This window comes from Anopheles coustani (assembly GCF_943734705.1).
Source record: "Anopheles coustani chromosome X unlocalized genomic scaffold, idAnoCousDA_361_x.2 X_unloc_56, whole genome shotgun sequence".
Lineage (NCBI taxonomy): Eukaryota > Metazoa > Arthropoda > Insecta > Diptera > Culicidae > Anopheles > Anopheles coustani.
The window spans coordinates 155001-180452 of NW_026525166.1; the positions used below are offsets into that span (position 1 = coordinate 155001).

Here is a 25452-nt window from a genome sequence, read left to right on the forward strand (position 1 = left end):
GAAGAGAAAAATTGGCTAAGTCCCGGATCCATATTATTTGAACAGAAAAATCGGCTAAGTCCCGGATCCATATTTATGAAGGGAAAAATCGGCTAAGTCCCGGATCCATATTATATGAAGAGAAAAATCGGCTAAGTCCCGGATCCATATTATATGAAGAGAAAAATCGGCTAAGTCCAGGATCCATATATAATAACCTAATAATCGGATAAGTCCAGGATCCATATTATATGAAGAGAAAAATCGGCTAAGTCCAGGATCCATATATAATAACCTTATAATCGGCTAAGTCCAGGATCCATATTATATGATGAGAAAAATCGGCTAAGTCCGAGATTGGGTCTGTCAGAAATACACTATCAAGTTACCACACAATCAAGCAAGATGGCCATATGATGGATCCATATGATATGAAGAGAAAAATCGGCTAAGTCCGAGATTGGGTCGGTCGGAAATACACTATCAAGTTACCACACAAGCAAGCAAGATGGCCTAGTGATGGATCCATATAATATGAAGAGAAAAATCGGCTAAGTCCCAGATTGGGTCTGTCTGAAATACACTTCCAAGTTACCACACAAGCAAGCAAGATGGCCTAGTGATGGATCCATATGATATGAAGAGAAAAATCGGCTAAGTCCGAGATTGGGTCTGTCAGAAATACACTATCAAGTTACCACACAAGCAAGCAAGATGGCCTAAGGATGGATCCATATGATATGAAGAGAAAAATCGGCTAAGTCCGAGATTGGGTCTGTCAGAAATACACTTCCAAGTTACCACACAAGCAAGCAAGATGGCCTAGTGATGGATCCATATAATATGAAGAGAAAAATCGGCTAAGTCCCAGATTGGGTCTGTCAGAAATACACTTCCAAGTTACCACACAAGCAAGCAAGATGGCCTAGTGAAGGATCCATATGACATGAAGAGAAAAATTGGCTAAGTCCAAGATTGGGTCTGTCAGACATACACTTTCAAGTTACCACACAAGCAAGCAAGATGGCCTAGTGATGGATTCATATAATATGAAGAGAAAAATCGGCTAAGTCCCAGATTGGGTCTGTCAGAAATACACTTCCAAGTTACCACGCAAGCAAGCAAGATGGCCTAGTGATGGATCCATATGATATGAAGAGAAAAATCGGCTAAGTCCAAGATTGGGTCTGTCAGACATACACTTTCAAGTTACCACACAAGCAAGCAAGATGGCCTAGTGATGGATTCATATAATATGAAGAGAAAAATCGGCTAAGTCCCAGATTGGGTCTGTCGGAAATACACTATCAAGTTACCACATGAGCAAGCAAGTTACCACATGAAGAGAAAGCCGGCAAAGTCCGGGAATGTTACCACATGAACTGTAAAATGGGCAAAAACCTACCTTCACAGGGAACGTGAATAACTAAGGCTGTAGACATCGGATCGACAAGCCAAAGACTGATATGGAAAGGAAATGAGTAGTACTAGCTTTCCTGAGAGTTGCAGAGCTTAGACTGCATATGAACGGAAGTTATTAAGCGTCAAAGTCAGAAAAGTTGCCCGATGGAACACAAGTTCCAACTTAGAGCATGAATACCGCCTAGACGGTAAGAGGTACGGCCAGGCTGAGGAATAAGAAAATGTTGGCCAACATGTTCCCTAACTATCCCCCGAAGACCGCAAAGCAATCCAACATCAACCAAGAAAGTTATAGCCCGATCAAGGAAACACCTACTTTGCACCGATATTGCACCAAATATATGTACCAAGCACCTTCGGTTGCATACCTGCAGGGGCTTACCATAGTAGGCCATGGAAGACCGATATACCGAACATAATCACTTTCTATCTCCTCGGGTGTTGGAGATAGCGCTTTGCGGTACAAGAACGAAAGTTAGACTATATCTTGGTGCATCTTTTTGCCCAAGATCACAAGACCCTATCTACCAAGGCAAGAAAGTTGTGTGGGGACAAAATGTCCAAAAGTGCCCAAAGTGGCACACTTGAACCATATATTCGAGAAAAACACAAGTGTGGGCCCGAGCTAGCAAGTTGAAATGTTCTGACCGTCAGTAGCCCTAGTTGAGGTGCACTTATCATTATATGAGGCCAACGTGCCAGCTAGTCTCTAAAGGGGCGATATGGGTGTTCCAAGGTTTGTACCCAATTGAGGAAAAAACAGGGTAAGGTACGGTGTACCGCGAATAACTCGGGCTATAGATGTCCGATCGATGAGTTTGGCATATGTATGGAAAGGTCCCGACGAGACCTAACTACCCTGAAAGTATGAAGGCAAAGACTTGAATGACCGGGAAGTTATTAAGTGCACAAGTGGTAAAGTTGCACCAAAGTCCATGTTACCCGAAGTGGTACATGAACACCCAATATTCGACCAAAACACAAGTTTAGAGACGAGCTAGCGAGCTACATTGTTCAGACCGTCAGTAGCCCGCATCAAGACACGCATTTCATTATATTGAGCCTAGCCGCTAGCTCGACTCGAAGTCGGTCATATGGTTGGTTGATGGTTTGGACCGACCACGTGGTGTACCAAGGTGATGTACCTTTCATGAATTAAAACTCTAACTGTATGGCACTGAGCGACAAGCTAAGGTGTGATTTGGAATAGTCTTGAGTGGGACTATTTAGGAAAAATGCGAACAAAAAATCACAAAGTCCTTGGGCGAAGCTATTAGCGAAACATAGAGCAAATTGGTACCAAAAACTATGTAAATGGGACTTGAGTCAAAAATAACCGCAAGTTGGAGAAGAGATAGCAAGCTTGCGTAGAACAATTATATTTGGTGCATGGTATCACCAACAAAAAAGTATATGGGGCCAAGGTGCTGGCTGGCCTCCAAAGTGGAGATATGGGCGATCCAAAGTTTGTACCCAAGTACGAACAAGTATGGAAAAAACAGGGTAAGGTACCAAGTACCATTAATAACTTCGGCTGTAGATGGCCGAGCGAGGCAATCGGCTCACCGTTGGAAAGGTCTTGGGGAGACCTATCTACCCTGAAAGTTTCATGAGGCTGAGTTGAAAGACCACGGAGATATTAGGTGATGATGGTCCAATTCGGGGACCAAGTCGCAGGAAATGGCGCTTGACCAAAATCACCCTTGGAAGGTGAATACCGGCTTACCGGTAAGAGATAGCGACTTGGCGTAGAATATTCATAAGTTGGGCGTGTAGAGACGCAACTTTTATTATATGGGGCCAACCCGGTCAGGGTGCTCCAAGTCGGTCGTTTGGTTGGTTTATGGTTTGGGCCGACCACGTGGTGTGCCAAGTTGAGGTACCTTTCATGAATTATAACTTGGTCAGTTTGCCACCGAGCGACAAGCTGCGGTGTGTTTTGGAATGGTCTTGAGTGGGACTATCAAGGAAAAATACCAATCGAAAATCAGCTTGTCCATGGCCGAAGCTATTAGTGAAACATATAGCAAAATGGGTCCAAAAACGAATGAAATGGGAATTGGACCAAGAATAACGGCAAGTTGGAGAAGAGATAGCAAGTTGGCGTAGAACAATTATATTTGGTGCATGGCATGACCAACAAAAAAGTATATGGGGCCAAGGTGCTAGCTGGCCTCCAAAGTGGAGATATGGGCGATCCAAAGTTTGTACCCAAGTACGAACAAGTATGGAAAAAACAGGGTAAGGTACCAAGTACCATTAATAACTTCGGCTGTAGATGGCCGAGCGAGGCAAACGGCTCACCGTTGGAAAGGTCTTGGGGAGACCTATCTACCCTGAAAGTTTTATGAGGCTGAGTTGAAAGACCACGGAGATATTAGGTGATGATGGTCCAATTCGGGGACCAAGTCGCAGGAAATGGCACTTGACCAAAATCACCCTTGGAAGGTGAATACCGGCTTACCGGTAAGAGATAGCGACTTGGCGTAGAATATTCATAAGTTGGGCGTGTAGAGACGCAACTTTCATTATATGGGGGCAACCCGGTCAGGGTGCTCCAAGTCGGTCGTTTGGTCGGTATATGGTTTGGGCCGACCACATGGTGTACCAAGTTGAGGTATCTTTCATGAATTATAACTCGGTCAGTTTGCCACCGAGCGACAAGTTGCGGTGTGTTTTGGAATGGTCTTGAGTGGGACTATCAAGCAAAAATACAAACAGAATATCAGCTTGTCCATGGCCGAAACTATTAGTGAAACATATAGCAAAATGGGTCCAAAAACGAATGAAATGGGTCTTGGACCAAGAATAACGGCAAGTTGGAGAAGAGATAGCAAGTTGGCGTAGAACAATTATATTTGGTGCATGGTATGACCAACAAAAAAGTATATGGGGCCAAGGTGCTGGCTGGCCTCCAAAGTGGAGATATGGGCGATCCAAAGTTTGTACCCAAGTATGGCAAAAACTGGTAGAGGTACCTTTCATGAATTACTGCTCAGGCTGTATGGCACTTAGCGGGACGCTTGGCTCTGGTATGGAATAGTCTTGAGTGGGACTATCAAGGAAAAATACGAACAAAAAATCACCATGTCCACGGACGAAGGTATTAGCGAAACTTAGTGCGAAATAGCGACCAAGTCGCTGGAAATGGCCCTTGGACCAAGTATACCGTCAAGGCGGTACGAGATAGCGAGTTGACGTGGAACATTTATAAGTTTGCCTACACGAGACGAAAGTTTAGTTATATGGGGCCAACCCGCTCAGGGTTGTCCAAGTCGGTCATATGGCTGATCGAAATTTTCGACCAAGTACTGAGAAAACAGGGTAAGGTACCGTGTACCTCGAATAACTTCGGCTGTAGATGTCCGAGCGAGGCAAACGGCATAGCGTTGGAAAGGTCTTGAGGTGTTCTAGGCACCCTGAAAGTTTGAAAAGGCTACCTGGAAAACTCGTGGAGATATTAGAGAAACATAGGGCCCAAAAGATACCAAGTCGCAGGAAATGGGCCCTCCATGAACACCCTAAAATCCCAATTACGGCTAAGTTGCAGGCCAGCTAGCGAAGTTAAATGTTCTAGGCATAACTAGAACACGTTAATGCGCAACTTTTTGAATCAGAACTTTTTTCGATATCTGGCCTCCAAAGGGGGGATATGGGCGATCAAAGGATTTTTCCAAGTTTCGGTACTTTTTACGGTATCGCTCATAGCTCCGGCTGTATGCAAGCAAATGACTACCTAAGATATGATTTGGAAAGGTATTGAGCAGTACTAACTTACGTTAGAACACAGCGAAGCGCTATCGGTTCATGGCAAGGCCGATATAAGCAGTCAAAGATGAAAAATGTTGACAAAATGAACAAAAATTACCTTGGTACGCGAATAGCGGCCAGGGATGAAGAGGTACGAAGGTGGTGTAGAAGAATTATAATTAGGGCTTGGTACGTTCTAAAAGTTTGCCGAAGACCGCAAAGCGCTCACACCCATAGAAAGTGGCCATTTGGGCCGAACAGTGCGTGCAAAGAGGTGAAAATGCAAAAATTGCACTTTGGGGGGCGATTTGCGGGGGGAAGGAGGGGTCGGAGGGCAAAATGTCCCTTGATCAAAAAGTCTTATCTCGTCGAGATCTACAACATTGCCGAAGACCGCAAAGCGCTAGCTCGCAATCGAAAAATCGAGAATTTGAAAATTTTCTAAGTCTTGGGCTCCCTAAGGAAAAGTTTCAAAAATCACGTTTGTCCCCAATTTTGAAGGGGAAGGAGTCGGTTCCGGGGCATGGTGTCTTCGGCAAAAAGTCTTATCTTTTTGCGTACTTTCGACTAGTTCAATAAAAATTTTTGACCCAAAATTTGTTCGGCGGACCCCTAGGTCGAAAAACCCGAAAAAAGTCGAAAAAAGTCGAAAATGTCGAAAAATGAGAAAACCTCATATTCGGACTCTACACGAGCCCCAGATATTGAAAAGTGAAATCCGCGGTCGATTTGGAACAAAAAATTTACCTAGGCAAAGTTGTATGGAGGTAGGGACCCCTGAGAAAAAAGTTTGGTCCCGAGGCTCCTTGGACCACCAAGTCCCTAGGTCGGACCAAAATCGGAAAAAATCCGACCAAAGTCGAAAGTGTCGAAAATTTTAAAAAACCCCTTTTGGGGCCCTATGGCCTCCCTAGATAATGAAAAGTGAGGTCCGCGGCCGATCCGGAAGAAAAACTTGACCTAGGGAAACTTGTATGACGGTGGGGACCCAAAAAAATTTCGATGAGTGTAGTTTAGACAGGCCGGAAAATGTATCGGTGGTCCGTATCAAGGGACGTCTTTTAGTTCCATGGGGTGGTGGTCGTCGAACAAAGTCGCCTAGGTCGACCACCAGAAAGACCAGTCGTGTTGTAATGGATGTTTTGACCACTTTACTAGGGAAACCTAGTAGGTCGAAGCAAATTTGGGGTTCGAGATGAGTTGGTGAAAGTTGGTCCAACCTAGGTGTGCTTGGTGGAGGTTGACCATGAAAGTAGAGCATGATGGGAATGACCATAACTTTGGTTCTAGATGTCGGATCGGTACACTTTCGGCAGTTTTGGAAAGGTGAAGGCCTGCTCTAGCTATGTATCCTACCAAGCTGAGCGCCTACTAGTGACCCGGAGGAGGTATTAAGGGTCAAAGGCAAAAAGGGGTACCCTAAAGTGCATGTGACCAAGAAAATGGGAAAAACGGTATCGCCTATAGCTCAGGCTGTATGGCTCGGATCGGAAAGCTTGGATATGCGTTGGAAAGGTCTTGACGAGCGCTAGCTATGTGTCCTACCAAGCGAAGCGCTAGGTGTTGAGCAAGTCGGTCATATTAGAGGGCAAAGGTGAAAAATGGTGGTTTAGAGGCGAAAATTCACCTTATGATCGAAAATAGCGGGCGAACGATAAGAGCTACGATCACGGCGTCGAACAATCATAAGTACGTTACCACAAGACCTAACTTTGGCCAATATAGAGCGAGAAGATCGGAGGTACCCAAGAGGGTGATATGGCTGGTTCAAAGTTGGACCAAAACGAGACTTGAGAAATGAGTTGAAACACGGTATCGCGAATAACTCAGGCTGTATGGAACGGATCGACAAGCTAAGATCAGTGTTGGAAAGGTCGAACCGAGCGCTAACTATAATCCCAAACAACCGAAGCGCTAAGTGTTGAGCAAAACTGAGTTATTAAGCGACAAAGTGGAAAAATAATACCAAAATTTCCAAAAATCACACAAGACCAAGAATACCGAGCAGGCGGTAAGAGATAGCGGGTTGACGTAGAATACTTATAAGTTTGCCTCTACGAGACCTAAAAGTCGTCCATAGACAGCGAGAAGATCGGACCACTCTGGAAGGGTGATACGAGTGGTCAAAAATTGGCAAAAATGAAACATGGCTAAAATGGATTTGACTTGTGCACCGTATAGCTCCGGCTGTATGGCATGGATTGTTAAGCTAGGATATGTTTTGGAAAGGTAACACCCAGCGCTAGATACGACTAGAAGAAAGCAAAGCGCTAACTAGCATGATTTGGAAGTTATTAAGTGTCAAAGTCGAAAAATGTTACCAAAATTGAAACTCGAGTACATTGGGCCAAAAAGTACAAGTTGTGAAATTTGGACTTACGAGTAAAATACCGAGCAGGCGGTAAGAGATAGAGACTTGGTGTAGAACAATTATATGTTGGGCATGTTATAACCTATATTTGGCCCGAACATAGTGACGAGATCGGTGGTACCCAAAAGGGTGGTACAGGTGTTAGATGGTTTTCCCAGAGCATAAGCTCCACATGATATGGAAAACGGGAAACATCATAACTTCGGCTGTATGGCACGGAATGGAACGAACAAGGTATCGATGGAAAGAGAAAAGGTAGCGCTAACTATAATTCCTACCAAGCAAAGCGCTAGCATGTGACCGTTTGGGTGTTATTGTGAGTCAAAGTCAGAAATTGTTACCACGAGAGGTGAAAATCCGACTAAGTCCATGAATACCGGGCTGGCGGTAAGAGATACGGCTTGGCCGTAGAACATTTATAAGTTGGCCAATACAAGACCTAAGTTTCGTCCATAGACGACAAGAAGATCGAAGATACGTGAAGGTGAGATATGGGCGTCCCAAAGTGGGCCTTTGAAAAAGTGACAAACTTCCCTTATAACAGCATAAACCAAATATCTCTGGCTCTATGGCACCGAATAAGAAGTTGAGCTCAGCGACAGAAAGGTGATAGTCAGCGCTAAATATCATACGAACAGAGTGAAGCGCTAAAGGGAAAGGATCTTGGTGATATAAGGTGACAAAGTCGAGAAAAGTTGCCTCAAAATCATGAAAAATGTGAAAAAATGGCTAAGTCCCGGGTGCCTTAAGGGCAGGTTAATCGAATGTACCGAGCTGGCGGTACGAGATAGAGACTTGGTGTAGAACAATTATATGTTTGGCATGGCAAGACCTACATTCGGCCAATACAAAGTGAGAAGATCAAAGATACCCGCAAGGGTGATATTGGTGTCCAAAGGAAAAAAGCACTAAGTCTTGGGAAACTTATATGAAGAAAAAGGACCCTGATGGGTCATATGGGATGGATCGAAAAATCGGCTAAGTCCCAAAATGGGGATGTCAGAACTACACTCATGTGTTACCACATCAAGCAAGGCAAACTTATATGAAGGAAAGGACCCTGATGGGTCATATGGTATTGATCGAAAAATCGGCTAAGTCCCAAAATGGGGATGTCAGAACTACACTCAAATGTTACCACACCAAGCAAGGCAAACTTATATGAAGCAAAGGACCCTGATGGGTCATATGGTATTGATCGAAAACCCTCCACTTGATCCCTCCACTTGATCCTCGTAGAAGGATTTATGCTCTACTCATTCCAATTATGAAACATCATTAAAGAGTTTCATATTGTTATTTCTCGTCACTACCTCCCCGTCCCGGGATTGGGTAATTTACGCGCCTGCTGCCTTCCTTGGATGTGGTAGCCATTTCTCAGGCTCCCTCTCCGGAATCGAACCCTGATTCCCCGTTACCCGTTGCAACCATGGTAGTCCTCTATACTACCATCCATAGTTGATAGGGCAGATATTTGCGAGATCTGTCGTCGGTGCGAGACCATACGATCAGCATCATTATCCAGACTTCAACTCAATGACACGGAGAACCCGCGATTGGTTTGACTAATAAGTGCACCAGTTCCCGCGAGGGTCCTGGCATGTTGCATGTATTAGCTCTAGATTTTCCACAGTTATCCAAGTAACTAGGTTGATGATCTCGTAAATTATAGCTGTTATACTGAGCCTTATGCGGTTTCACATTAAATCTGTTTGTACTTAGACATGCATGGCTTAACCTTTGAGACGAGCGTATATTACTGGTAGGATCAACCAGAATTCCGACTTTGCGTTCGAATGTTCATTGTCCCATTGCACCCGGAGGAGCAAACACCACGTTCTATATGTTGTCAAGTCCGGTAGCACACGGGAGGCGAGCCCCCGTGCGAACCTCATTGCCCTCGTATCACACACACCCGATGCACCGGACAGGCACTTGAGCGGCATTCGACTCCGCTAAGCGCACGTGCGCCCGATTGTGCATGCGCTGACGGGGCCTTCATACCCCTACCACAGCGACCTTATGCCAAACTTCCATGAATACTTAGGTGAGCTGACAAGGGCCTTCATTTCCCTACCATCAACTAAAGGACACGCTAGGCGCGTCCGATCATTGCAACTGCGGGGCTTTCATACCCCAATCACAACAGTACGCAATTCACCAGAGTTTAATCACAACCCCCCCGGACATGGCACACTATTAACTTGCAACAAAACTTAGTGTGTGCCGGGCACATCGGTTCCACAAAATCATTCCCGATGTACCCCAATTGGGGTTGTGAACGCATCCATGGTCCTCTGACACACCCAACCAAGCGTGGATACTACATACCTCAAACACCCAGTACACTAACAGACAAATCAATATATGGTTGCTTTCCCCCAGACATTTGCCAATCACTTGGCACCCGGACGGGAACTCGCTCCTGATTGCGCCATTGCCACCCATTTGCCAAGAGCGAGTTCTGTATGTAGATTTCATTTGGAAAGACAACCGTGTACTGGATATTCTATCCGACGATTACAGATGACGAGTACGAGACTCGACTACACTCACGGATAATACATTTTGGGTCGAGATTGCTTTCGGGGTTTTCGATTGGTCTTGCGCTTGTAAACGTATAACTTTGACTTGTGGTAACCTCGGTATGTTAGTCGATCACGTGGTTGTGAACTGGGTAAGGGTGGGCAATCTGTTCACTTGCACTCTGGGTAGGAATATGGTGAGCGCTATAGGTTAAAGATCATGGTATGGTTCCATCGTGATGACTTTCGCTAGATAGTAGTATGTTTGGATAGTTATAACGTTTTTGGCCATTTGTTCATAGTGTTCGGTCCATTGAGGAATTCGATTGGTCTTTGCTTCACACACGTGGTCGATCACTTGGATGTGAACTAGGGTGAGATTAAGGTGTTCACTAGTGCTCTTCGGTTTTGGATCAGTAATGAGCACTTGATTGGTTTCGCATAATATGTATCCATAGTGATGACTCTTTCCAGCTTAAGATTTCGTTACCAGTTTCGAATCCTCCCCACGTTCGCTTTTACTTGGTTAGGTTTTCGAGTGTAGATTTGAAAGCAATCTCATGTATGTATCCCATCTGATATAAGCCACTGACAGTTCATGTCACCTCGTTCAACTCTCGCTGGGTCACAGAAGTATGTTACTGCGCCCATTATCCCTACTCGGATAGGTTCGGTTCGTTCGTTTTATACTACGGTGAGTAAACTCAATTTGTGCATCGCATAGCCATGGAAAGCAAGCTTTCGCGGGCCTCTTCGACTGTTTTGATACGAGCTGTGCCCGTGATGCTTGTCATCCCAGGATACTAGACCCCTTTGGACGACCGCATGACCATCAGAAAGTAAATTCCACGTTCGGTTTATTTGCTACTTCCACCGTTCTAGTACTATGGGGTTGGAACCCCTAACATAAAGTATCTATGTAGAACCACGAGGGCTCTCAATGTAGAACCACAAGGGCTCTAGTACCGATTCTCTCGGTACGCTTGGTCCGTGTTCCTTTATGTTTGTACTCTTGTGTGTATAAAATTCATGTTCGATTTGGGATATTTGCTACTTTCACCTGTGCGCTGTGTATAACTACGGAGAAACTCAATTTGTGCATCGCATAGCCATGGAAAGCAAGCTTTCGCGGGCCTCTTCGACTGTTTTGATACGAGACTGTGCCCGTGATGCTTGTCATCCCAGGATACTAGACCCCTTTGGACGACCGCATGACCAACAGAATGTAAATTCCAGTTCGTTTTTGGATATTTGCTACTGTCACCGTTTGAGTACTATGGGGCTTGAACCCCTAACATAAAGTCTTTGTGTAGAACCACGAGGGCTCTATAGTACCGATTCTCTCGGCACGCTTGGTCCGTGTTCCTTTATGTTCGTACTCTTGTGTGTATAATATTCATGTTCGGTTTGGGATATTTGCTACTGTCACCGTTTGAGTACTATGGGGCTTGAACCCCTAACATAAAGTCTTTGTGTAGAACCACGAGGGCTCTATAGTACCGATTCTCTCGGCACGCTTGGTCCGTGTTCCTTTATGTTCGTACTCTTGTGTGTATAATATTCATGTTCGGTTTGGGATATTTGCTACTTTCACCTGGGTCCCGTTCTTCATACAAGTCTGCCTTGCTAATGTGGTAACTTTATAGTGTAGTTCTGACATCCCAATTTTGGGACTTAGCCGATTTTTCATGAATTTCCATATGACCCATAGGGTCCCTTTCTTGATACAAGCTTGCCTAGGGCGATCGGTCAAAACTTGTCTTACTATTCGATTGGTCTTCGCAGTTTCACCCTAGGCAATTCGCCTAGGTCTGTCTTCTTGAGGAGGCCAAAACCCGAAATAAGGAGGTCTGGCCGACCCTGAAACCTCCCCTGTCTTAACTACACTAACCCGATTTTTCAGGGTCCTCAGCGCCATACAACTTTGCCTAGGTCACTTATACTCTTGACTTAGGCCATCTGACTTGGTCCGTGTTTCTTCCTAGGGTTCACCTAGGTACTTTGCCTTGCTTGATGTGGTAACTTTTTAGTGTAGTTCTGACATCCCAATTTTGGGACTTAGCCGATTTTTCATGAATTTCCATATGACCCTAAGGGTCCCTTTCTTCATACAAGCTTGCCTAGGGCGATCGGTCAAAACTTGTCTTACTATTCGATTGGTCTTCGCAGTTTCACCCTAGGCAATTCGCCTAGGTCTGTCTTCTTGAGGAGGCCAAAACCCGAAATAAGGAGGTCCAGCCGACCCTGAAACCTCCCCTGTCTTAACTACACTAACCCGATTTTTCAGGGTCCTCAGCGCCATACAACTTTGCCTAGGTCACTTATACTCTTGACTTAGGCCATCTGACTTGGTCCGTGTTCCTTCCTAGGGTTCACCTAGGTACTTTGCCTTGCTTGATGTGGTAACTTTATAGTGTAGTTCTGACATCCCAATTTTGGGACTTAGCCGATTTTTCATGAATTTCCATATGACCCTAAGGGTCCCTTTCTTCATACAAGCTTGCCTAGGGCGATCGGTCAAAACTTGTCTTACTATTCGATTGGTCTTCGCACTTTCACCCTAGGCAGTTTGCCTAGGTCTGTCTTCTTGAGGAGGTCAAAACCCAAAATAAGGAGGTTCAGCCGACCCAAAAACCTCCCCTGTCTGAACTACACTAACCCGATTTTTCAGGGTCCTCAGCGCCATACAACTTTGCCTAGGTCACATGTACTCTTGACTTAGGCCATCTGACTTGGTCCGTGTTTCTTCTTAGGGTTCACCTAGGTACTTTGCCTTGCTTGATGTGGTAACTTTTTAGTGTAGTTCAGACATCCCAATTTTGGGACTTAGCCGATTTTTCATGGATTTTCCATATGACCCATAGGGTCCCTTTCTTCATACAAGCTTGCCTAGGGCGATCGGTCAAAACTTGTCTTACTATTCGATTGGTCTTCGCACTTTCACCCTAGGCAGTTTGCCTAGGTGTAGCTTCTTGAGGAGGTAAAAACCCAAAATAAGGAGGTTCAGCCGACCCAAAAACCTCCCCTGTCTGAACTACACTAACCCGATTTTTCAGGGTCCTCAGCGCCATACAACTTTGCCTAGGTCACTTGTACTCTTGACTTAGGCCATCTGACTTGGTCCGTGTTTCTTCTTAGGGTTCACCTAGGTACTTTGCCTTGCTTGATGTGGTAACTTTTTAGTGTAGTTCAGACATCCCAATTTTGGGACTTAGCCGATTTTTCATGTATTTCCATATGACCCATAGGGTCCCTTTCTTCATACAAGCTTGCCTAGGGCGATCGGTCAAAACTTGTCTTACTATTCGATTGGTCTTCGCACTTTCACCCTAGGCAGTTTGCCTAGGTGTAGCTTCTTGAGGAGGTCAAAACCCAAAATAAGGAGGTTCAGCCGACCCAAAAACCTCCCCTGTCTAAACTACACTAACCAGATTTTTCAGGGTCCTCACCGTCATACAACTTTGCCTAGGTCACTTGCACTCTTGACTTAGGCCATCTGACTTGGTCCGTGTTTCTTCTTAGGGTTCACCTAGGTACTTTGCCTTGCTTGATGTGGTAACTTTTTAGTGTAGTTCAGACATCCCAATTTTGGGACTTAGCCGATTTTTCATGGATTTTCCATATGACCCATAGGACCCCTTCGGCGGTCCTGGGTAAGATAGTTAATTCTAGCTTGCCCTATGTGGAAGAGAGCATACATGAACCAAGAACGAAGGTTATGATCGAGGAATGATTCGACAACTAACCGATGGTATGAAATGTGAAGAATTCAAGCAAGCACACAATCAAGTCATCACTTGGGCATGCTCGATAGCCAACCTCATGACATTAACCTAGTAGAGCATGCGAAAACCAATATATATGTAAACGATGCCTCCCTAGTTCAGCGCTTCAACCAAGTGATGACTTCAGAATGGCTAAATCAAATCGGTTCAAACCATACCATCGGTATCCTATTGAAACACACAAGTCGATATCAAACCTCATGATTGTGTAGTCCTCCACTGGTCCACGCCGCTTCGGCCGTCCTGGGTAAAATGGAACATTCCAGCTTGCCCTATGTGGAAGAGGGCACATTACTCAATACTGTGGTGTGAAGTATAAAGTTCAGTTCTCCCCTGGTCCACGCTGCTTCGGCGGTCCTGGGTAAGATAGTTCATTCTAGCTTGCCCTATGTGGAAGAGGACACTTCATACTTCGTCTCTAAGCGGCGGCTTGACTCCTCCCTACGGGGAACGGGTTTACGCGCACAGCGGCGGCTTACGCACTATGGCAGTCATGGATGCCTTACGTTTCTATGAAAAGTGTGTTCCTCCCCTGGTCCACGCTGCTTCGGCAGTCCTGGGTAAGATAGTTAGTTCTAGCTTGCCCTATGTGGAAGAGGACACGTAGACTTACTGTGGTGTGAAGTATAAAGTTCAGTTCTCCCCTGGTCCACACCGCTTCGGCCGTCCTGGGTAAAATGGATTCATCCAGCTTGCCCTATGTGGAATGAGGACACTTTATGCTTCGTCTCTAAGCGGCGGCTTGCTCCTCCCTACGGGGAACGGGTATACGCGCACAGCGGCGGCTTACGTTATGGCAGTCATGGATGCCTTACGTTTCCATGAAAAGTGTGTTCCTCCCCTGGTCCACGCTGCTTCGGCAGTCCTGGGTAAGATAGTTAGTTCTAGCTTGCCCTATGTGGAAGAGGACACGTAGACTTACTGTGGTGTGAAGTATAAGGTTCAGTTCTCCCCTGGTCCACGCCGCTTCGGCCGTCCTGGGTAAAATGGATTCATCCAGCTTGCCCTATGTGGAATGAGGACACTTTATGCTTCGTCTCTAAGCGGCGGCTTGCTCCTCCCTACGGGGAACGGGTATACGCGCACAGCGGCGGCTTACGCAAGTTAGTCACCCTCGGCAGTGGATCACTCGGCTCATGGATCGATGAAGACCGCAGCTAACTGCGCGTCATAATGTGAACTGCAGGACACATGAACATTGATAAGTTGAACGCATATTGCACGTCGTGGGAACCTACCATGATGTACAGATGACTGAGCGCTTATATTTGAGAAATGTATCGCATACATTTAACTACGCCGTGACACCCGTCACGAGACGTGCACCATGATGTTAACTAGGGTCGCGACGACCCGCTAGCATTAAAGAACCCGTGGTTTACAATATACTGGCATTGGAATTCGAAGTATTTAGAGCGTCCGTGTTCCCGCGTGAGGCGGAAGTACGAGGAGAAGGCGTGCTTGTGGTGTCTGTGGTGGTGTTTACTGATGTCTAGCTTCAGCTTATTTATTTATTTAAATAGAAGCGAAGATGTCAAAGTAGCGTCGAAGCAGCAGCGGTAGCACAAATGATTCAAGTATGGAAGTTGACCAAAGGAACACAAACAAACTAGCGTATGGGCAATGGAAGGTATCAGTGAGTTAAACCACACGCGGGCTAACAGCCCGTTAACCGAGTCCAACGGTACATATTGGACATTGAAACAAAGTAGTCGCAAGCCAGATGTGACGATAACAACCGCAAGGTACATAAGCCTCAGTTCATGTGTGACAACCCCCTGAATTTAAGCATATTAATAAGGGGAGGAAAAGAAACCAACCGGATGCTGTAGGGATGCTGTATTAAGATGGGAGATGAAGAAGATCAAGATTCATCTCCATGCAGCATCCCATTCATCTCCCAGCATCCCAACATATGTTTTTCTTAGAATTTATGAAAAATCGACTAAGTCCGAGATGCCTTTAAGTAGGGATGCTGTATTAAGATGGGAGATGAAGAAGATCAAGATTCATCTCCATGCAGCATCCCATTCATCTCCCAGCATTCGAACATATGTTTTTCTTAGAATTTATGAAAAATCGACTAAGTCCGAGATGCCTTTAAGAAGGGATGCTGTATTAAGATGGGAGATTAAGAAGATCAAGATTCATCTCCATGCAGCATCCCATTCATCTCGCAGCATCCTAACATATGTTTTTCTTAGAATTTATGAAAAATCGACTAAGTCCGAGATGCCTTTAAGTAGGGATGCTGTATTGAGATGGGAGATGAAGAATATCAAGATTCATCTCCATGTAGCATCCCATTCATCTCGCAGCATCCTAACATATGTTTTTCTTGGAATTTATAAAAAATCGACGAAGTCCGAGATGCCTTTAAGTAGGGATGCTCTATTGAGATGGGAGATGAAGAAGATCAAGATTCATCTCCATGCAGCATCCCATTCATCTCGCAGCATCCTAACATATGAATTTCTTAGAATTTATGAAAAATCGACTAAGTCCGAGATGCCTTTAAGAAGGGATGCTGTATTAGGATGGAAGATTAAGAAGATCAAGATTCATCTCCATGCAGCATCCCATTCATCTCGCAGCATCCCAACATATGTTTTTCTTAGAATTTATGAAAAATCGACTAAGTCCGAGATGCCTTTAAGTAGGGATGCTGTATTGAGATGAGAGATGAAGAAGATCAAGATTCATCTCCATGCAGCATCCCATTCATCTCGCAGCATCCCAACATATGTTTTTCTTAGAATTTATGAAAAATCGACTAAGTCCGAGATGCCTTTAAGTAGGGATGCTGTATTAAGATGAGAGATGAAGAAGATCAAGATTCATCTCCATGCAGCATCCCATTCATCTCCCAGCATCCCAACATATGTTTTTCTTAGAATTTATGAAAAATCGACTAAGTCCGAGATGCCTTTAAGTAGGGATGCTGTATTAAGATGGGAGATGAAGAAGATCAAGATTCATCTCCATGCAGCATCCCATTCATCTCGCAGCATCCCAACATATGTTTTTCTTAGAATTTATGAAAAATCGACTAAGTCCGAGATGCCTTTAAGTAGGGATGCTGTATTAAGATGAGAGATGAAGAAGATCAAGATTCATCTCCATGCAGCATCCCATTCATCTCGCAGCATCCCAACATATGTTTTTCTTAGAATTTATGAAAAATCGACTAAGTCCGAGATGCCTTTAAGTAGGGATGCTGTATTAAGATGGGAGATGAAGAAGATCAAGATTCATCTCCATGCAGCATCCCATTCATCTCCCAGCATCCCAACATATGTTTTTCTTAGAATTTATGAAAAATCGACTAAGTCCGAGATGCCTTTAAGTAGGGATGCTGTATTAAGATGGGAGATGAAGAAGATCAAGATTCATCTCCATGCAGCATCCCATTCATCTCCCAGCATTCGAACATATGTTTTTCTTAGAATTTATGAAAAATCGACTAAGTCCGAGATGCCTTTAAGAAGGGATGCTGTATTAAGATGGGAGATTAAGAAGATCAAGATTCATCTCCATGCAGCATCCCATTCATCTCGCAGCATCCTAACATATGTTTTTCTTAGAATTTATGAAAAATCGACTAAGTCCGAGATGCCTTTAAGTAGGGATGCTGTATTGAGATGGGAGATGAAGAATATCAAGATTCATCTCCATGCAGCATCCCATTCATCTCGCAGCATCCCAACATATGTTTTTCTTAGAATTTATGAAAAATCGACTAAGTCCGAGATGCCTTTAAGTAGGGATGCTGTATTGAGATGGGAGATGAAGAAGATCAAGATTCATCTCCATGCAGCATCCCATTCATCTCGCAGCATCCTAACATATGTTTTTCTTAGAATTTATGAAAAATCGACTAAGTCCGAGATGCCTTTAAGTAGGGATGCTGTATTAAGATGGGAGATGAAGAAGATCAAGATTCATCTCCATGCAGCACCCCATTCATCTCGCAGCATCCTAACATATGTTTTTCTTAGAATTTATGAAAAATCGACTAAGTCCGAGATGCATTTAAGTAGGGATGCTGTATTAAGATGGGAGATGAAGTAGATCAAGATTCATCTCCATGCAGCATCCCATTCATCTCGCAGCATCCTAACATATGAATTTCTATGAATTTATGAAAAATCGACTAAGTCCGAGATGGCTTTAAGTAGGGATGCTGTATTAAGATGGGAGATGAAGAAGATCAAGATTCATCTCCATGCAGCATCCCATTCATCTCGCAGCATCCTAACATATGAATTTCTATGAATTTATGAAAAATCGACTAAGTCCGAGATGGCTTTAAGTAAGGATGCTGTTTTAAGATGGGAGATGTAGGAGATCAAGATTCATCTCTATGCAGCATCCCATTCATCTCCCAGCATCCTAACATATGAATTTCTTAGAATTTATGAATAATCGACTAAGTCCGAGATGGCTTTAAGTAGGGATGCTGTATTAAGATGGGAGATGTAGGAGATCAAGATGCATCTCCATGCAGCATCCCATTCATCTCGCAGCATCCTAACATATGAATTTCTATGAATTTATGAAAAATCGACTAAGTCCGAAATGCCTTTAAGTAGGGATGCTGTATTGAGATGGGAGATGTAGGAGATCAAGATTCATCTCCATGCAGCATCCCATTCATCTCCCAGCATCCTAACATATGAATTTCTATGAATTTATGAAAAATCGACTAAGTCCGAGATGCCTTTAAGTAGGGATGCTGTATTGAGATGGGAGATGTAGGAGATCAAGATTCATCTCCATGCAGCATCCCATTTATCTCCCAGCATCCTAACATATGAATTTCTTAGAATTTATGAAAAATCGACTAAGTCCGAGAAGCCTTTAAGTAGGGATGCTGTATTAAGATGGGAGATGAATAAGATCAAGATTCATCTCCATGCAGCATCCCATTCATCTCCCAGCATCCTAACATATGAATTTCTATGAATTTATGAAAAATCGACTAAGTCCGAGATGCATTTAAGTAGGGATGCTGTATTAAGATGGGAGATGAAGTAGATCAAGATTCATCTCCATGCAGCATCCCATTCATCTCCCAGCATCCTAACATATGAATTTCTTAGAATTTATGAAAAATCGACTAAGTCCGAGATGCCTTTAAGTAGGGATGCTGTATTAAGATGGGAGATGAAGAAGATCAAGATTCATCTCCATGCAGCATCCCATTCATCTCCCAGCATCCTAACATATGAATTTCTTAGAATTTATGAAAAATCGACTAAGTCCGAGATGGCTTTAAGTAGTAATGCTGTATTAAGATGGGAGATGTAGGAGATCAAGATGCATCTCCATGCAGCATCCCATTCATCTCCCAGCATCCTAACATATGAATTTCTATGAATTTATGAAAAATCGACTAAGTCCGAGATGCCTTTAAGTAGGGATGCTGTATTGAGATGGGAGATGTAGGAGCTCAAGATTCATCTCCATGCAGCATCCCATTCATCTCCCAGCATCCTAACATATGAATTTCTTAGAATTTATGAAAAATCGACTAAGTCCGAGAAGCCTTTAAGTAGGGATGCTGTATTAAGATGGGAGATGAAGAAGATCAAGATTCATCTCCATGCAGCATCCCATTCATCTCGCAGCATCCTAACATATGTTTTTCTTAGAATTTATGAAAAATCGACTAAGTCCGAGATGCATTTAAGTAGGGATGCTGTATTAAGATGGGAGATGAAGTAGATCAAGATTCACCTCCATGCAGCATCCCATTCATCTCCCAGCATCCTAACATATGAATTTCTATGAATTTATGAAAAATCGACTAAGTCCGAGATGCCTTTAAGTAGGGATGCTGTATTGAGACGGGAGATGTAGGAGATCAAGATTCATCTCCATGCAGCATCCCATTCATCTCCCAGCATCCTAACATATGAATTTCTATGAATTTATGAAAAATCGACTAAGTCCGAGATGCCTTTAAGTAGGGATGCTGTATTGAGATGAGAGATGTAGGAGATCAAGATTCATCTCCATGCAGCATCCCATTCGACTCGCAGCATCCTAACATATGAATTTCTATGAATTTATGAAAAATCGACTAAGTCCGAGATGGCTTTAAGTAGGGATGCTGTATTGAGATGAGAGATGTAGGAGATCAAGATTCATCTCCATGCAGCATCCCATTCATCTCGCAGCATCCTAACATATGAATTTCTATGAATTTATGAAAAATCGACTAAGTCCGAGATGCCTTTAAGTAGGGATGCTGTATTGAGATGAGAGATGTAGGAGATCAAGATTCATCTCCATGCAGCATCCCATTCATCTCGCAGCATCCTAACATATGAATTTCTTAGAATTTATGAAAAATCGACTAAGTCCGAGATGCATTTAAGTAGGGATGCTGTATTAAGATGGGAGATGTAGGAGATCAAGATTCATCTCCATGCAGCATCCCATTCATCTCGCAGCATCCTAACATATGAATTTCTATGAATTTATGAAAAATCGACTAAGTCCGAGATGCCTTTAAGTAGGGATGCTGTATTGAGATGAGAGATGTAGGAGATCAAGATTCATCTCCATGCAGCATCCCATTCATCTCGCAGCATCCTAACATATGATTTCTTAGAATTTATGAAAAATCGACTAAGTCCGAGATGGCTTTAAGTAGGGATGCTGTATTAAGATGGGAGATGTAGGAGATCAAGATTCATCTCCATGCAGCATCCCATTCATCTCGCAGCATCCTAACATATGAATTTCTATGAATTTATGAAAATCGACTAAGTCCGAGATGGCTTTAAGTAGGGATGCTGTATTGAGATGAGAGATGTAGGAGATCAAGATTCATCTCCATGCAGCATCCCATTCATCTCGCAGCATCCTCACATATGAATTTCTATGAATTTATGAAAAATCGACTAAGTCCGAGATGCCTTTAAGTAGGGATGCTGTATTGAGATGGGAGATGTAGGAGATCAAGATTCATCTCCATGCAGCATCCCATTCATCTCCCAGCATCCTCACATATGAATTTCTATGAATTTATGAAAAATCGACTAAGTCCGAGATGCCTTTAAGTAGGGATGCTGTATTAAGATGGGAGATGAAGAAGATCAAGATTCATCTCCATGCAGCATCCCATTCATCTCCCAGCATCCTAACATATGTTTTTCTTAGATTTTATGAAAAATCGACTAAGTCCGAGATACCTTTAAGTAGGGATGCTGTATTAAGAAGGGAGATGAAGAAGATCAAGATTCATCTCCATGCAGCATCTTATTCATCTCGCAGCATCCTAATATATGTTTTTCTTAGAATTTATGAAAAATCGACTAAGTCCGAGATGCCTTTAAGTAGGGATGCTGTATCGAGATGGGAGATGTAGAAGATCAAGATTCATCTCCTTGCAGCATCCCATCCATCTCGCAGCATCCTAACATATGAATTTCTTAGAATTTATGAAAAATCGACTAAGTCCGAGATGCCTTTAAGTAGGGATGCTGTATCAAGATGGGAGATGAAGAAGATCAAGATTTATCTCCATGCAGCATCCCATTCATCTCCCAGCATCCTAACACATGTTTTTCTTAGAATTTATGAAAAATCGACTAAGTCCGAGATGCCTTTAAGTAGGGATGCTGTATTAAGATGGGAGATGAAGAAGATCAAGATTCATCTCCATGCAGCATCTTATTCATCTCGCAGCATCCTAATATATGTTTTTCTTAGAATTTATGAAAAATCGACTAAGTCCGAGATGCCTTTAAGTAGGGATGCTGTATTAAGATGGGAGATGAAGAAGATCAAGATGCATCTCCATGCAGCATCTTATTCATCTCGCAGCATCCTAATATATGTTTTTCTTAGAATTTATGAAAAATCGACTAAGTCCGAGATGCCTTTAAGTAGGGATGCTGTATCGAGATGGGAGATGTAGAAGATCAAGATTCATCTCCTTGCAGCATCCCATTCTCCTCGCAGCATCCTAACATATGAATTTCTTAGAATTTATGAAAAATCGACTAAGTCCGAGTCGCCTTTAAGTAGGGATGCTGTATCGAGATGGGAGATGTAGAAGATCAAGATTCATCTCCATGCAGCATCCCATCCATCTCGCAGCATCCTAACATATGAATTTCTTAGAATTTATGAAAAATCGACTAAGTCCGAGATGCCCTTAAGTAGGGATGCTGTATTGAGATGGGAGATGGAGAAGATCAAGATTCATCTCCATGCAGCATCCCATTCATCTCGCAGCATCCTAACATATGTTTTTCTATGAATTTATGAAAAATCGACTAAGTCCGAGATGCCTTTAAGTAGGGATGCTGTATTAAGATGGGAGATGAAGAAGATCAAGATTCATCTCCATGCAGCATCCCATCCATCTCGCAGCATCCTAACATATGAATTTCTTAGAATTTATGAAAAATCGACTAAGTCCGAGATGCCTTTAAGTAGGGATGCTGTATCAAGATGGGAGATGAAGAAGATCAAGATTTATCTCCATGCAGCATCCCATGCATCTCGCAGCATCCTTACATATTTTTTTCTTAGAATTTATGAAATATCGACTAAGTCCGAGATGCCTTTAAGTAGGGATGCTGTATTAAGATGGGAGATGAAGAAGATCAAGATTCATCTCCATTCAGCATCCCATTCATCTCGCAGCATCCTAAAATATGTTTTTCTTAGAATTTATGAAAAATCGACTAAGTCCGAGATGCCTTTAAGTAGGGATGCTGTATTAAGATGGGAGATGAAGAAGATCAAGATGCATCTCCATGCAGCATCTTATTCATCTCGCAGCATCCTAATATATGTTTTTCTTAGAATTTATGAAAAATCGACTAAGTCCGAGATGCCTTTAAGTAGGGATGCTGTATTGAAATGGGAGATGAAGAAAATCAAGATTCATCTCCATGCAGCATCCCATTCATCTCGCAGCATCCCAACATATGAATTTCTTAGAATTTATGAAAAATCGACTAAGTCCGAGATGCCTTTAATTAGGGATGCTGTATTGAGATGGGAGATGATGAAGATCAAGATGCATCTCTATGCAGCATCTTATTCATCTCGCAGCATCCTAACATATGTTTTTCTTAGAATTTATGAAAAATCGACTAAGTCCGAGATGCCTTTAAGTAGGGATGCTGTATTGAAATGGGAGATGAAGAAGATCAAGATTTATCTCCATGCAGCATCCCATGCATCTCGCAGCATCCTTACATATTTTTTTCTTAGAATTTATGAAATATCGACTAAGTCCGAGATGCCTTTAAGTAGGGATGCTGTATTAAGATGGGAGATGAAGAAGATCAAGATTCATCTCCATTCAGCATCCCATTCATCTCGCAGCATCCTAAAATATGTTTTTCTTAGAATTTATGAAAAATCGAATAAGTCCGAGATGCCTTTAAGTAGGGATGCTGTATTAAGATGGGAGATGAAGAAGATCAAGATGCATCTCCATGCAGCATCTTATTCATCTCGCAGCATCCTAACATATGTTTTTCTTAGAATTTATGAAAAATCGACTAAGTCCGAGATGGCTTTAAGTAGGGATGCTGTATTAAGATGGGAGATAAAGAAGATCAAGATTTATCTCCATGCAGCATCCCATTCATCTCCCAGCACCCTAACATATGTTTTTTTTTAGAATATATGAAAAATCGACTAAGTCCGAGATGCCTTTAAGTAGGGATGCTGTATTAAGATGGGAGATGAAGAAGATCATGATTCATCTCCATGCAGCATCCCATTCATCTCCCAGCATCCTAACATATGAATTTCTGAGAATTTATGAAAAATCGACTAAGTCCGAGATGGCTTTAAGTAGGGATGCTGTATTAAGATGGGAGATAAAGAAGATCAAGATTTATCTCCATGCAGCATCCCATTCATCTCCCAGCACCCTAACATATGTTTTTTTTTAGAATATATGAAAAATCGACTAAGTCCGAGATGCCTTTAAGTAGGGATGCTGTATTAAGATGGAAGATGAAGAAGATCTAGATTCATCTCCATGCAGCATCCCATTCATCTCGCCGCATCCTAACATATGTTTTTCTTAGAATTTATGAAAAATCGACTAAGTCCGAGATGCCTTTAAGCAGGGATGCTGTATTAAGACGGGAGATGAGGAAGATCAAGATTCATCTCCATGCTGCATCCCATTCATCTCGCAGCATCCTTACATATGAATTTCTTAGAATTTATGAAAAATCGACTAAGTCCGAGATGCCTTTAAGTAGGGATGCTGTATTGAGATGGGAGATGTAGGAGATCAAGATTCATCTCCATGCAGCATCCAATTCATATCGCAGCATCCTAAGATATCAATTTCTTAGAATTTCTGAAAAATCGACTAAGTCCGAGATGGCTTTAAGTAGGGATGCTGTATTAAGATGGGAGATAAAGAAGATCAAGATTTATCTCCATGCAGCATCCCATTCATCTCCCAGCACCCTAACATATGTTTTTTTTTAGAATATATGAAAAATCGACTAAGTCCGAGATGCCTTTAAGTAGGGATGCTGTATTAAGATGGGAGATGAAGAAGATCATGATTCATCTCCATGCAGCATCCCATTCATCTCCCAGCATCCTAACATATGAATTTCTGAGAATTTATGAAAAATCGACTAAGTCCGAGATGGCTTTAAGTAGGGATGCTGTGTTGAGATGGGAGATGTAGGAGATCAAGATTAATCAGCATGCAGCATCCCATTCATCTCGCAGCATCCTAACATATGAATTTCTATGAATTTGTGAAAAATCGACTAAGTCCGAGATGCCTTTAAGTAGGGATGCTGTATTGAGATGGGAGATGTAGGAGATCAAGGTTCATCTCCGTGCAGCATCCCATTCATCTCGCAGCATCCTAACATATGAATTTCTTAGTATTTATGAAAAATCGACTAAGTCCGAGATGGCTTTAAGTAGGGATGCTGTATTGAGATGGGAGATGTAGGAGATCAAGATTTATCTCCATGCAGCATCTTATTCATCTCGCAGCATCCTAACATATGAATTTCTATGAATTCATGAAAAATCGACTAAGTCCGAGATGCCTTTAAGTAGGGATGCTGTATTAAGATGGGAGATGATGAAGATCAAGATTCATCTCCATGCAACATCCCATTCATCTCGCAGCATCCTAACATATGTTTTTCTTAGAATTTATGAAAAATCGACTTAGTCCGAGATGCCTTTAAGTAGGGATGCTGTAATAAGATGGGAGATGAAGAAGATCAAGATTCATCTCCATGCAGCATCCCATTCATCTCGCAGCATCCTAACATATGTTTTTCTTAGAATTTATGAAAAATCGACTAAGTCCGAGATGCCTTTAAGTAGGGATGCTGTATTGAGATGGGAGATGTAGGAGATCCAGATTCATCTCCATGCAGCATCCCATTCATCTCCCAGCATCCTAACATATGAATTTCTTAGAATTTATGAAAAATCGACTAAGTCCGAGATGCCTTCAAGTAGGGATGCTGTATTAAGATGGGAGATGAAGAAGATCAAGATTCATCTCCATGCAGCATCCCATTCATCTCCCAGCATCCTTACATATGAATTTCTTAGAATTTATGAAAAATCGACTAAGTCCGAGATG

The 25452-nt window shown here is 42.9% G+C and overlaps 1 non-coding gene across 1 annotated transcript; it reads left to right on the top strand.

The window, feature by feature from the left end:
* The first annotated feature begins 14941 nt into the window (after positions 1 to 14941).
* LOC131270761 (5.8S ribosomal RNA) lies at positions 14942 to 15096 on the top strand. Its single transcript, XR_009179777.1, has one exon. It is a non-coding gene; the product is annotated as a 5.8S ribosomal RNA (ribosomal RNA).
* The last annotated feature ends 10356 nt before the right edge of the window (positions 15097 to 25452 follow it).